This window comes from Toxotes jaculatrix, chromosome 11, assembly GCF_017976425.1.
Source record: "Toxotes jaculatrix isolate fToxJac2 chromosome 11, fToxJac2.pri, whole genome shotgun sequence".
Taxonomy (NCBI): domain Eukaryota; kingdom Metazoa; phylum Chordata; class Actinopteri; family Toxotidae; genus Toxotes; species Toxotes jaculatrix.
In genome coordinates this window covers 21,549,039-21,565,082 of record NC_054404.1, presented here as the reverse complement: position 1 = coordinate 21,565,082, position 16,044 = coordinate 21,549,039, and the positions used below count along the sequence as shown (strand labels likewise).

Sequence of the window (16,044 nt, the reverse complement as noted above, 5' to 3'; positions counted from 1 at the left end):
CTTACACTCCCACTCCGGAGCCCATTATTCACGTTACAACGACATAATTACTGTCACGACAGGATCCATTTTCTGGCGGCCAGCGGGTTTACGAGGAGCACGTGAACGCATCAGGAGAAGCTGAAACCGAGCAGCTGCCCCGAGAAGTGGCGTCGTCAACTGTGCTCCGCCCACACACACACACACACACACACACACACACACACACACACACACACACACACACACACACACACACACACACACACACTCACACATACACTGTGTTGTGTAACATTGTATCTCTCTTTCTCTCTGTCTACAGGACTAAATAGGAGCAGTCCTCATAAAAGACTAACATTTTGAAACTGTAAAGTGGAAGCTGCATTCATGTTATCGGTACTTTCATAATTGTGTCATGCTTTTAATTTTTAAATACCTTAAAGATTTTTTTTTTGCATCTCCTGGTGATTTCACAGAAATGAGCACTGGACTGATGGTGCTGTTTGGCCGGTTAGTAATGCCCGTCCTGCCCAGCAGCAGATGGCTGGGTGATGTCCGGTAAAGACTCCGCTACATGCAGACAAAAACATCAGTGAAGCATCCTGGGGCAGAAAATGGGCATCTTAGACCGTTTGTGCCCCCGATGCCCCCTGCTGCAAACTCACCCAGTTGTGCACTGATACACTCACAGACACAATACAAGTCTCCCTATCTTTTCAGACAGGCGGCATACTCTCAGGACAGGCTTTGATCAACCTGCTGTCACAAATAATTCCATCTATTGGAGTCCAGTGTTTACAGAACTCAGTCGCTGGCACACAGTCATTCAGTTTCTCCTTCTGTCAGGGCAGAAAACTGAATTTAGGCCTTCATGGTGCACTAAAACTTCACTGCAAAGGCCTGCTCACAACAGGACGTGGCACAACGAAATTTATCCATGCATCTGCGCAAAGTATTTGGTTCTAGAGCACTGATGGAGCTATGCTAGCACTAGAAGCTATGAAAGAAAATATATGCTAGAAAATATATTTTCTGAAAATACGACTGAAACCAGTCCGTGCAGTGTTTTTTCAATGATTTTGCCATTTCAAACACTTGTCTAAGCAGGCCCTAAATCATTAGGGCCCGTCATTGGCTGACTGCTGCAAGGCACAAAAACTTCCATCACTGGGCAGTATGTCATGTATGAGGTTTTTTATAAAAGACCAAACTGACTTAATATTACGGCTCGATCAGTGGAGACAGCAGAGCTTATTGAAACTGTTGGTCAAACAGTCAAAGGCAAGTTATTCTGTGCAACAGGGATTCTCAATATGTCAGTATCATGCAAACAATTTAGCCTGAATGAAACCTCAGCTGGAGCATGGCTAACAGGCGGGTTAGCCGGGGTACAGTAGCTCTGTGCGTGCACGCATACGTAGCCTCTGTGGTGAATGGAGATCTGATTTTAGTCCTGTGTTCATCTCTGTGGACTCTGAGTTGACTCATGAATGCCGAGCAGCGAGGAGGGATGGCTCTAAATAAAGATTTCAGGTCAAAAACAGGAAATGGCTCAGTGAGCAGGGAGGGTAGGGCCATAGCAACACCAACTGGAGAGCTGCACCCACAACATCCCTCCCTCCCTCCATCCCTCCCTCCATCTATCTTTATTTATTTCTCCCTCGCTCTTCTTTTATTTCCCTCTGTCTGTAAAATCTGCTTGTTCCTTCTCTTTCTTTCCTTTTTGCTGTTGCTCTATCCCCATTTTCCTCCCCCTGCCTCTCTTTGTCTCTCTTTTCTGTATTTCTCTTCCAGTCTGCCCATTTATTTAATTTTGTCTCAGGTTTTCATTTCAGTTCGGTGACTTGATTGCCATCGCTGAAACAGAATTGCAAAAGCACAACATAATAGGTCAACTATTTATGCATTCAAACCATAATGACATGATAAATTATTGTTTCCAAACATGAGCTATAAAATGTAACATCATCACCAGCCTCTACAATAACATAAAAAACAGTCAAAAACCAGTAAATGTTCTTTTCTATTGCTGTTTTGTCTTCTTTGTCTACATCTCTCTGTGCATGTATCACGTTGTGTGTGTGTGTGTGTGTGTGTGTGTGTGTGTGTCACCATCAATGTGAATCTGAGTGTGAACCTGACTCATGGTGAGTTCACTGGCCTCACGAAGTACATGAAGCTACATGTTGCTCACATCCACCGTCGTGTTGAACCTTTGGGTGGTAACTCTCAGGTTTACAACTGTCGTCAGAATTAGCTATTATCATGTTCCATTTATATTTGCTGTGACAACACACAGAGCATTTTTATATGATTAAGGTGTATAAATCCACCAGGAACACGAGCATAGAAATGCAAGGGTGACACACACAACTGGAATGAGTGATTCATATGCATGTGTTTGTGTGTTACTCACTGGTCCTGTTTACGTGAACAATGTATTTATCATGTAATGATGTTATCATGTAATAATATGTATTGTACAATAAGTATCACAGTAATTCATTGCTATCACTGTTACTGTTTCTGCTACTGAAATATTAACCAAAACTGTAACTACTATGACTACACAGTTAGGACTACTACTACCTACCATGAACACCTCTACTACTACTGCAAACATTACTACTTCAACTTTTACAATTATAGCTGCTGCTATTATCGTCACTGTTGCACTTACATCTACAACTATTACTAATACTTTATTAATAATGCTTCTGCCACTTCTGCTGGTTCTCTAAACACATCACTGCCACATTTCTCACAACATGGGTTTGAAGTAACATTTACATAAACTGACACACATGAGAGACCATATTACACCATTATGCAATGGGGGCAGTCAACAAAGTAATTTATTTCCTATCCCATAAACCTAACCATCACAACCACATGCTTTGCCTTAATGTAACATTCTGCCTTAAAAGAAGAGCAGCCAAAATATTCTTACTTTGCATAAATATCTTTACTCTGAATGGCACTTAAACTAGTCCTCAAAAAAGACCAACTCCATGTGCAGAATAATTAATAACTGTAATAACATAGGGAGCAGTATTCAGCCAATGAAAACAGATCCCTGATGCAGTGGTTCCCGATTTGGTGATCAATGATGAAGTCTCAAGATGATTTGGGAAAAAAAAGTGTAAAGGAGAAAGAGTGACAAAGGAGAAACTCACATTTATGCTACACAAATTATATTTATTTGTGACTTTTCTCTAAAAACTATCCACAGGAATCAGTTTGAGTTGAACTTTGGCTGAACTGCTTGTAACACGTAGATGTACAGTATGTAACCTGTGTCAAGAGGTCAAAAGTTGAGATTTAAAGCGTCACAAGCCATGATGTAATCGGGATTATCTTGATTTGGGCTTCGGGACGACAAATTTAAGCTTGTGGTGCAAGCTCGGGACTCTGGCGTTTAAAGCACATAAACACATGGGCTTTTATCAGGCATGAAGGATTTAATGGAAAAATGCAGTCGACGTTGGGAATTATAAGGCCCATATTTTGTTTTTTGTTTGTTTGCTTTTTTTGTTTGTTTTAGCTTGATGCATACAGGAGATCAAAAGTCAGGACATCTCAGTCTCTGCTGCTTCAGTTTAGACCATTCTTTTTTAAATCTGTCTCTTCCAAATCCCCCAACTTTTCTGAGGCAGAATCCTAAATCAGTAGAGTAAAATCTAAATCCACAATCAACATAGTTCAACCAGATGACGAGATCTTTACTCTTTCTTCTAACACGACCCTAGGCTTGCGTTCGTGAAAAAGCAGATGACAGCATAGTAAAGATAAAAGCTAAGATAAAGATAAAGGGGTTAGACAAAAAATCATGAAATACAACAGTACCTTGGTTAAACCTACAAATATTCAGTTTTGTTGAGACTGTGTCTGGTGGTTATTGATTTAACTCAGTGGTAAGTTTTGAGACCATAGTTTATGGTGTTGTGGTAGGCTGCATTACAATGTATGGGTGTACCTAATATTTTGTCCCCAACTTATCTCATCACATTGTTAGATGACCCCAATATAACGCCAAAAACACCGCTTCTAGATTTATTTAACATGTATGTATAAGAAAAGTCCTCTCGAATTACTTTTGGAAATGATAAACCTTTAGGAAATTGCACAGGCAGGATGATCCCACTTTTATTATGCAGCTTTCAAAATATCCAAATTTCAAATTTTTGATTGAGTGTTTTATGTAATGTGGCCAAAAAAAAGGAAAACAAAACAAAATTTTGGTTAGAAAAGAAGAGAATAACATCCATGTGTGCTGACAGATTTGGGAAGGGTGTGTGAAGAGGACCAGAGAATATTATTAATACTATTAGACATGGGTGTGGCACGCCAGCCCAACATGGAGAGAAACAGGGAGGGAGGGAGGGAGGGAGGGAGGGGAAGGACTCCACACCAAAAACACCCATCTGCTTTCTTTCCCATTCTCTCTCCCTCTCTCTTTGTCTCTACCTCCTCCCTTTCTCCCTCTTTGTCTCTTTACCAGTCTCTTTATTAGTGTCCATCATTCCCCTTCTCTGCCACAGTCACAGATGCGCACACACACACACACACACACACACACACACACACACACACACACACACACACACACACACACACACACACACAATGGTTTATCCTTGATACAGCATGATACATCCATGAGTAGTGCCACATTGTTGTGCTATAGGATTTTAACTGAAATAAATACTCACACACAGACACACAAAGCTGGACGTGTGTGGAGTGGAGTCTGTTTGTCTGCCCTCTACACATCTTTATGTTCATTACACTGGGACTTCAAACACTTGATAAGTGCCTTGACTCACACATTTCAAAAGGGGAAGTACAAGTAAGAAAAGCAAGTCGGCCTCGTGCAGAGCTTCCATTTTAGTCAAAGATGCTCCCAAAACGTAGTCATGCTGTCTAGACTCAACCTTCACACCAATGGTTTCTGGTAATGCTGGTGATCTAAGCATTTACGATCAAGTGTGACTCTCAACAACAGCTTCCCAGAATTTATGCTATGTGGAAGTTACTATAAGGTAAACAACTGCTAATGAAAACAAGAATTAGTTGTAGATTCAGAAAAACATGAACCTTTGCTGCAGTTTTTCTTACACTGACATTACACTGTCTTGTCAAATGAAAGTTTACAGTCTAAGGATACACAGTGTGTCCGAGGCTGTTAAAAGGAGTGATGTGGTGATTTCCCACATTTTAGGTCTTTATGTCTAAAATGCAAATTCATTATTAGTCACAAGTATCTCTCCAACACACACACAAAAGCTATTTGCTAAAAATCTTTAGCCTCATTATCTCAGGATGATGACTTCAATCATGACTTCAAACGGTTATCTCATGGTCATCACTTCATTATTTCATTACATGTGTGTCAAGATGACAAATGGTGGGTTTTTTTTTAGTGTTTCTAAAGACTGTGACAAGATTACAGTTTAATTACAGATTTGTCTCCACACAAAACTGGTGTCTCAAGATGATCAGGACTTAAATGTGTCATTACCTGTGGATAACAGGCCTCTGTACATCATGATCTATCCAAGCTGTTTCATTACTGAGTCTTTCCTGTTGTCGTTGGCATGACAGTGTGTGATCCAATCAAAATCTGAATTTTGAAAATTTGAAAATTCAATTGTGATTTTTCTTAAGATTATATAATAATTGTCTTGAGGAAATGTTATCAGCTGCTTCTGGCTTTAGTACAAAATACGTTTGCTTGTGATCAAAACAACGTCACACTTGCTTTACTCATATTATATGGTAGCAACAAGGTTTGACCCAACTAGTCAAAACCAGTTTCACTCAGGTTCACTGCTCCAAACATACCACTGCGTGCAGCAGTACATACTTGGGAAAGTTGTGCAGTGGTGTCCGAGTCCTTGCTCAGCTGTGACCGGCTCTCTGAGGGATGATTTCACATCTCTCCCATTTGTTATGTACTGGCATTAAATCAACACATCCGAAGTTGCAGACACCTTCTCATAACAGCACATCAACAGCAGTTTGATTTTGCACATAGTTTTTGTTTTGTTTGTTTCTCCGTCACACTGCAGCCTTAAAAGTCACAGATGTTTGATGGTAACTTTCTACAGTGTGCTGTGCTTGTAAAGGTATCACAGCAGAACCACTGTCGACCTATTTTAGAGAGGTTCTCCGCCGCTGCTGTGCTCAACTGGTTTTTTACATTCCAGGCTCTGTACGGCAGCTGGACAGGGACATTTTATCAGAATACACAAAGAAGTGCTCCAAATTCACACAAGTCTAATTAAAAAGATAAAATTTGCCTTGATTGTATTGTTTCTTATTACAACCAGTGAACTGAGCAGGGCTAACATTTTTTATTTAATATAAAATATTATCTGGTTTTCATTGAGAATTTGGGGAGATTGGTCTATAAATAGAAAATAGTTGGGGCGCTCCAAACAAAACTTTTCATCTTGCGAGAAGAGGGCCTAGACTGAGAACACGGGCGAGCAACCCAGACAGAAAGACGGAGAGAAAGGAAGAGCGAGTGAGAGGGAGGGAGGTGTGTTTACTCGTGGCTGTGTGACGCCTCCAGTGTCAGGTGACTTACAGGAAAGAAGTTGTTGTTCTCTTTCTCTCTGTCTCTCTCTGTCTCTCTCTCTCTCTCTCTCTCTCTCTCCCTCTCTCTTGCTCTCTCTTTCATTTCTGTCCTTTTTTCTTTTTTCCTTGTTTCATAACTCGTGAAATGAATTGTTTTTCTTTGTCTATTCACCGATTTAACTGGCATGTTGTTTATCAGACGAGCTAATCACAGCACAAAATGTCAAAAACAAGCGAGAGGCAACACATCCACGTCGTATAAGATGATGAATTATTTTGAGTTGAAAGGAGTCGCTGTAGAAAATTAGAAGTTTTAAAGCTGACTACATGATGTTGTGCAAATCCGGTGAGACAGTCAAGACATTATGAGACACTGTAATAACCATCTTAGACGTACAGTACAGTACTCTGTTGTATGCTTTAATGGCTTTTGGCTCAGGGCTATGTGAAAAGGTTTACCCTAGCCCTTTAATGTGTGTGTGTGTGTGTGTGTGTGTGTGTGTGTGTGTGTGTGTGTGTGTGTGTGTGTGTGTGTGTGTGTGTGTGTTTGTGTGTGTGTGTGTGTGTGTGTGTGTGTGTGTGTGTGTGTCCATCCATAGCAAACTGGTGAGTGTGACACATTCCAGTGGGACAACTCACCAATAGTCTAGGAGTAGATGGAACACAGATACCTCTGTCCACTGGGGAGAGCTCAACAAAAACACATTGATGAAGGAGAATTCTGAGTCACAGGTTACATGTAGTTCCATTCTGAGTAGACTAGTGGTGTAAGTAGAGGAAGTTAGTAGTGGTGGAAGTCATACTGGAAGTGATGTGACGGTAGTGTTATTTTTAGCAAAAGTAAAGGTGCCAAAGCAGTAGAAAGAGTCATAACAGTAGTAGTAATAGTTCAAACTTCAGGACTGTTGCTTTTTTAAAAAAAAAACAAAAAAACCCAAAACAAAACCCTACAATGTTTTGCCTCTAACAAAAGATTATGCAGTATTTTTTAAAGTGCACTTCAAGTTTTCACCGAACTGCAGTGAAAACTCTGTGGAGAGATACTGTAGATGAAAACAGGAAGGTCATTAATCTTCGAGACAAACCAGGCCGACTCACAAGTCATGGCACAAGGAAGCAGCTTTAGAGACTAGCAGCCAGCAACAATGGTTTAGCTGGTTATCCATCTTTCTTTTCTCAGTTTTTCCACCCTCTAGCAGCTTCATCTTACGAACCCCTTCTCTCCCTTCCAGCCACAACATCCACAGAGAGCCACTTTTCCCCTCTGGTGTTGCTTTTTGCTCTGCTTTTATCAGGGATACAGTCAGAGCAATGCAGAAAAAGCCAAAAATAAAGGAAATAGTCTAACAGACGGAGGTTCAGGCTTCAGTTGATACCATCAGGGCCTATAATGTGCTTTTTATGGTACATATATGACCGTTGCTATGTACTTCAGTCATTAGAAGTAACATTTTGATTCCTCTAATATGTTACACTCAGATCACATTGTCTCCAGTGTCTCCACACATTAGGTTTGATGAGTTTAATTCACTGCCGTGATGTCATTATAATCGTGTTTCAACTTGTCTGGTTGTGTCTCACTATGAAAACACCCCCTTCCCCTCTTCAAGATGACTAAAATAAAATTTAAAAAAGCTAATAAAAATCTTTCTTTTTCTTTTTTTAAGTACCTGCATTCTGGCTGTTTGGGTTTGGTCAGTAACTTCTAGACTGCAGCCCATGACGACAATATAAGTTCTAGCATTTACCATTTAAATAACTAAAACACGGCCCAGCTCAGTGAAACAGGGGTTTTGTTGCTACAGCCTTGCTTGTTCTTGTAAGAGCAGTAGCTTACGGTGGCTAATGTCAGCTAATATTAGCAAACTTTAGTTAGATAATCCTGTGAAACTGACATTCAGCCGCTTCACCGACTTTGTGACTCATCTGTACTGCTGCTGCAGTTCCACCATGTTTTAACATTTATCCTTATTCTGTAATTGTCGCTTGTGGTAACTGTGTTAAGTTACAGGGTCTCATGTTAATTGCAAAGTTGCTGATGTGAGCAGGTTACTTCTAATAACAGAGTTATTCCATGTTATCGGATCAGACTTGTGCTGTAATCACACCACTGTAGAATAATGATAGAATGATCATTTTAGTCACCATCTTTTACTTCAATCAGATTACTCTAATCCTGTTTGTTTAAAAGAGCACTTATCAGTTTCTATCAAATTATTGCTATAATCCTTTTCTATGCAGTTTTTATGTTGATATACTAGAAAACAGTAATCTGATTATAGTAATCCAGTTACATGGAGAGTAATCCATTACTTATTCCCCTGCTGCTGCCCTCCTACGCCAGACCAGACTGGCTGAGTCAGCTCCGCTGCTCTATCACGACTCAGCCTGACACACTTTCCCTCCGTCAGACCCCCCCCCCCCCCCCCCCCCCCCCCCCATTTTCCTTCATGAATCTCTTCATTCACTCAGAGCTGCGTTCAAAACTTCCTCACCTCTCTGCTTTCACTGTCAGTTTCTTTCTCTTTTGTCTGATTGCAATCGCTCCCTCACTATCGCTTCGCAAAGAGAGATAAATTCACCCCCTCCACATACTCCTCGCTTTTCTCCTCTATTTCATTCTTTCAACCCCCTCGCTCCCTCACTACCTCCCTCCCTCCCTCCCTGCTGGCTGCCTTCAGGGTAGCAGAAGGGAAGTGAATGGCTTCAGCCCTCCCAGCTGGTCCCATCACCCAGCAACCCACAGCAAAACAAAAGAACACACACACACAGGCCTACAAACAGGCAGGCAATGCGCACACACAGTCAGGTTCACCAGATGAGTGCATGCATGTTCTTAGACACATGCAGACACATATGCAGATGAATGCCCTGCCGCACGCGCGCACACACACACACACACACACACACACACACACACACACACACACACACACACACACACACACACACACACACACACACACACACACACACAACTGCCCCCACCTTTGCCCCCCCCCTTCAAACTCACGTCCATAAACACAGCCAGCCAGCCGTCCCCTGCAGACTCCCACCCATCATCCCTTCCTCCAGTCCCCCACCCATCACCCATCATCCCCTTCTCCCCTCCCCAGCACCCTCTCCAGACACCCAGTCCTTTGTCCACACTCTGCTCTCCAAAAAAACATATCTGGGAGAAAAACTAGTGTTGGTCCCAAAGAAAAGTCGACACAAATCTGAGAGTTAAATGCACCGTTTGTGTTTGTGGTGCTCACACACACTCATTCACACGAGTCCATAAAAACTGTAACCCAGCACAAAAACAAAGCTTGATTCTTATCTTCGGTTCTGTTAATAGCTTGTAGCAAATCACAGCTCAGGAAACCTGCACGGTTTAAAACCAAACTCCCCACTGAGATCCTCTCTTACAGGATATATCACCAGTGTGTGTGCGATGGCCAGTGCATTCCTGGAGTTATTTAGTGATGAAGTCCTCTGACGACCGTAACTATTTACTTTCCCTCTATTTGCTTCTTCTGTCCTTTTTTTTCCAGAAACACTGTTAACTTGTCACCTGGGTAGTGGTAATAAAATAGTGGTCTGAATTGTACTGCAAAAAAAAATGCACCTTAGATGAAAGTGGATGTAACGCAACCAGCATAAAAGTCACTGAGAAACCTTTAGGTTGCCATCATCCAAAATATTTGTCACCATGGAGGTCAAATGGCCACAAATCACAGTAACACTTAATTGTTAAATGACCAGAGCTGGATTAACACAGTAGGTTCTGTGGGCCCCTGCTGAGCCCCCCTTCCTCCACTCTGTGTGAACTGTGTATGTATTAAGCACAGGTTTCTTTCATAAAATGCTATTTAAGCAATAAATGGCATTTTATGAAAGCTGAAATACTAAAGGCCTTAAACAAGATATTAAATCAGGGCCCCTTAACATGATGGGTTCTCAAGATTAAGTAATAATGGAGATGCTGCCTTAAGGTCCTTTCAGGTAAGTTTATAATGTCCAAGGATCCATACTCTGAGTCTCTCAGAGGGCCTGTACGTGGCTCTGCTGTCAGAACATCCAGCTAAAGTCTTCATATCAGTTGTAGTCAACACTTACCACAAACCAGTCAACACAGAGACATCTCCTCTGCGACACCCCAAAGACACGACACCCCCCTGACAGGACGACTGGAGAGGGAGGTCTGACATCAAAATGTGACAGCTGTGGGGAACGCTACATCTGTGAAATAGCACAGACCCTGCACATGAGACTGAATGAACAGAAACAGACAACATCAGCTGCCTACGAACACCAGACCAAAGCCTCGGCAGGGAAGAAGTCAAAGGTCATCAACCAGGACCCAGTGGACAACAAAGATCACAGAGGACATTCGAATCTGTCTGCCAGTCCCCATTTGCTGAGTAAAGAGAAGTGGTCAAAAGCTCCCAAAACCGGTTTTAGGATGAACATGAGAGTTTCTTCTTGACCACGGAAACAGTTTGATTTTTAAAAAAAAATCTTAGCTCAAAGTCCACTAACCGCTTGTTTTTATATCATCATCATCATCATCATCACCTTCTTACCCCACTGCAATCACAAACAACAACACAGCAACCATCTGTGTGTGTGTGCCAGTCATAAAGTGTAACCCAAGTACCATATATACCGTATCTGTTACACGCACACGTGAATCTGAGCATCCTGTACACACCATAAAAAAGTCAATACATGTTACAGACCACATCCAGGCTGTTATTACACATGGATCAATATGGATTGCTACATTCTTACTGACTCTATATTTTGTTGTTTCCTCATTTGTTGCTGTCGTGTCTGATGCACGAACCCACAAACACAGAGAACCAGCGACTGATTTTAGCGGACAGCTCTAAAAGAGAGCAGCTATTGTTCAACCAAATAAAATTCATCTTTATAAAATCAGAGGGAAAGCAGTGAGAGCAGGGCAACGACTAGAGGGGGAAAAACAAACCGGACTACTAAATATTTAGTTTAACTTTCTCCGTCGGCACAGTGATTGTGAGCCAAACCAAACCTGTAAGAAAAATGCTTTGCTTCTAAGCTTTTTCAAACCAAACCACTCAAGCAAACAAATACAGGCAAAGTGAAACGGAGTGAGATTTTCTGGAAACAACATAATGTGGAAAACCTGAGAATGTGAGCTGCTTCTGCAGGCTTCAGGAACATAACAGCAAATAGGATGGAAAACTGGGGAATAAATGATCTGAACTGAATCCAGTCCAGAGTCATCTGGTCCGATCCACTCCAACTCCACACACTGCTCAAGCATCAGTCTACTTCCAGGCTAAACCAGTCAAGCCTAGTCCAGTCAAACTGAGGGCTGTGTTTGCTGTCCTCCTTGTCATGTCTCCATGCCTGAAGCAGCCGTAGCTGCTCACGTTTTGTGGTCTGTCCCATTCTCGTGAACGAGATATCTCAGGAACACCTTGAGAGAATTTCTTCAAATTTCGAACAAACGTTCACTTGTACTCAAGGATGAACTGATCAGAATTTGGTGGTAAAAGGTCAAAGGTCAAAGTTACCGTGACCTCACAATACATGTTTTGGGCATAACTCAAGAATTAATGTGTTAATTATGACAAAATGCACTTTTATTAAATTCCTTCAAAATCTTCATTAGATGTACCATATGAGTCTGAAACTGGAAACTTCAACTTGACTGCTTGGTGGAGGCAGAAAAACTGTGAGGCGGCAATTCTAGTTAATTATTGAACAGAAAAATCTGCTACAGAACAAGCCAGCCAAGAGTCAGGAGAGCCGGCCTCAGTTATCCAGACACACACACACATACAACTTGTCATATAGGCTGTATGTTTTTTTTAGATCTTTATTCGCAGCATGCAAAAACCAATCTGATAAAGCTGTCAGTGTGGGAGATAATATAAACCACTGGTCCATGACCTTTTTGGTTTGTGATCTTTCAGAACTAAGCAACACTTTTCACAGGTTGAGTGAATCCACGAGTAGTGAGCACGTCAAAGAAAGAGTGATTAGCTCCTTTAAGTCTGTCTAATATCAATGAATTTACAGGCCTAAATGGATAAATGCACCAGTATTTCACCAGGAAATGCAGAGATGGGAAAAAAATCCAAAGAAAACAGATTCAGAAGTTATGTTTTTATGTCCTTTTCTTTCCAATCTTGTTAATTATCTTGTGACCCCACAGATTTTTCTCTCCTGGATCTCTCCGGGAATCAAAACACCCAGGATGGGAACCACTGCAATGCACAGACTGTCTTCGTCCTCATGAGGGAGCAGTGCAACACATGCAGCAGAGTCAAACCACTTTCTTACCAGAGCAGCAGTCCACCTGTTTCAGCTGTGTGCTATATGTGCACCATGTGACCATGGTGACTTTGTGACTGTGTCTCACAAAGTACACACAACTTGCTTCCACACAAAATCCCAAATTATGGTGCTACACACATCATCATTCAGTCAGAGACCAAAACAGTAATCTCCTCAAATGCTACTGTGCACCACTGACACAGATATCAGCCACTTGTGTGGCTGCCAAGCTGACACAGCACTGTATAACAAAGTGTATAATCATTAGGCCATAATCATACAGCGGCTGCAAGCCAAACATCCCAATATCAGAGCTGGCCTGTTCACAGCCCCTCACTCATTCAGCATCTGCCATGGCTGGATTTTCACTTTCACTATCTGCTATTTAAGAAATCAACACACTTTCAATATCTTGGTAAACACTTTCAGTACACACATAAAATCTTAGTACACACTTCTGCAAATAGGGACTGAATGAGGAACCAAATACACATATTGTGTACTGCAGAGCCAGAGGCGATGGCAGGTAGAGGATGAACTTATGGCCTTACTCAGAGATACTCAGAGAATAATGTTACTTCACAAGAAAAGTACAAAGGGCCCCAAAAGTACTTCATTTACTGACTCATATAAATACTACACAGATTTACTGTAATCACAGTGCACGTAAACTGTCACTTGTCTTGTTCAGATCAAGGATAGATCAAAAAACTTTTTGTTCTGATCTTCTTTCCTGCTCTCTGTAATACAGTAATACAACCAAATACCAAATAAAGCTGTTCTCATTTACATGTTTTTCTGTTTCTGTTATCGACCAATGGTGTGACTTCATCACTCCGTCAGTCTGTGACTGACGTTCATGTGAAATAAGGCTTTGTTGTCAAGCTGCACCCAAAAATAATCAATCAAATTCTCTGTAAATTGCTGTAGTGTAATTGCAAATTGCATCATCTCTACTTAAAATCACATTTAGCTTCATTGGGGGGATGATGTTGTATCAGTATCTGAAGTAACTACACACTACCTTATCGATGATGGATGTTCAATTTCAGTGTTTTTTTTCTAGGAGTATTTACTCTTATTATTATTATTTAGCTCTTGCTCTCTGGCTGCATATGATCCAAACAACATCCACCATGTACAGGGGAGACCGGATTGAGCCTGAGAGGTGAAATCCAAGGTCAGGGAGCTCACAGGGCACTTGGAAGAAGACGACTCAGATGAATGTCCATCCATCCATCATCTACACCCACAGCTTTACAGTAAAATAACACATCAAACTGAATCTCTTAAAGTGGGAGGAACAAAAAAAGTCAGGAAGATAATTTAGGTGATCTTCTGCCTTCATCTGGCACCATCATCAGGTCAACATATTCATTTAGCCCATACTTTGACTTATGGCTACGTAACTGTAAAACTAGTGACCTATAACATATCAGCAGAGAAACATTGTCATTCTAAGCATCTTCACATGCTGACATCAGGATTTAGCTGAAAACACTGTGTGAGCACACTCTCACAGAGCTGCTGCTGCAGCCTGTAGACTGGTCCTGATGAGTGACATACTCCATTCAGCCACATACTCCTGGATCAGTAGCAATATTACAGTTCATTCAGTTTGCTTACAGAAAAGGTGAAGTATCCTACAGGCTACAGTACATTTAATCTGTGAGACCGAACAGCTTCATTTTTGTCCTTTGAAATCAGATAAACTGATCAGACTGATGGTTCACGGTGAAGCTGTCAGGATTTCATCAGCCTTTTATGTACACTGCTTTTTAATCTAATTACTTTCTGATTTTTTGAGTTAGTGAGTGGAACATTCAAGAGATGTGATCATAAGTGACTCAGTTTGAATTCCCGCACTTAAAATGAATATATCATCACAGACACTTGACTGAACTCGCTAACATCAGAATCCAGGAGCCACTCGCCAAACACAACGTTCCCAGATAACATCCGATAACTTAAGACGAGCAGCTTTTTAAACCAGGAACCTCATTTCAACCATCTTTTCCATTTAATAGCTCGCCACATTCCAAGTGTTTATCAGATCTGATAAACACTTTTCTCTCTGAGAAGCATTAAAATAACCCAGATCCTGAACTCACACATGCTGTTTGGTGCAAGAGACACACTGGTATTTGTGCACATGTTCTGAACTGCTTTTTCTCAATCTGCGAAGCTACACCATTCTGTTAGGCACCGAACAGCATATTCTCATTGTCACACACAGTCACACACACACACAGAGTGGGAGGACAAGAGTGTGGGAGGGGGTATTCCAACAGAGTACATGATGTAACATGGACTACTATACAGGTAGTGGAGCTATGAGTCACTGAGCTGAGGGAGGTAACATGATTCAACCATGTGTGTGTGTGTGTCTTAGTTTATGAACAAAGTGTTCAGTGAATGTCATTTTCCCAATGGGCACTGAAAAATTGCCCACATCAACAGCTCATTTAGACTCCGTGTTCAAACCTAAAGTCATACGTAGATGAACACTCATTTCAGTCAGCGTTTTCAGTGTTTCAGGAGATGAGATTCAGAGATGGAGCTGAATAAGGCCGAGTAAAGAAAATGGCTGAACTACCATTAACACTTGGCTCGACTATTATTTTAATTTGAATGTGTTTGAGCATGGAAACAGAAGGTCTGCAAAATTATTCTTAGAGATTTCAAATGTATTTCACGGTCTTCCTCGGCAGATGAAGTTTGATCAGTTGTCAGTGAGGAACTATGACAACACAGCAATCGTCTGTCTGTCTGTGTGTCTATCCTCTCTCTGAATGCAGCCTTATCCATTATTAATACTTTGTTCTTTTGGCTCCTCTGCAAACGCTCCTCTTCTGACATCCGATCCCCCTGTCCATGTGTGCCTCTGTGTGTGTGTTTGTGTGTGTGTGTTTGTGTGTGTGTTTGTGTGTGTGTGTTTGTGTGTGTGTTTGTGTGTGTGTGTGTGTGTGTGTGTGTGTGTGTGTGTGTGTGTGTGTGTGTGTGTGCCTCTGTGTGTGTGTTTGTGTGTGTGGGTGTGTGTTGTGCATGTACAGCGTATGTGCCTGCGATCTATACTTGTTTAGTCTTGTCTCCTCAGGATCTCTGAATACAGCACCACACTTCCTCAGTCATTAGATACTAAGTGCATTATGATGCACATCATAAACA

The 16,044-nt window shown here is 41.5% G+C and overlaps 1 protein-coding gene across 1 annotated transcript in view; it reads right to left on the bottom strand.

Annotated features, from left to right (window-relative positions):
- sertad2b (SERTA domain containing 2b) overlaps positions 1-16,044 on the bottom strand; it is a 35,305-nt gene that overhangs the window by 14,294 nt on the left and 4,967 nt on the right. The gene's annotated exons all lie outside the window — the stretch shown is intronic.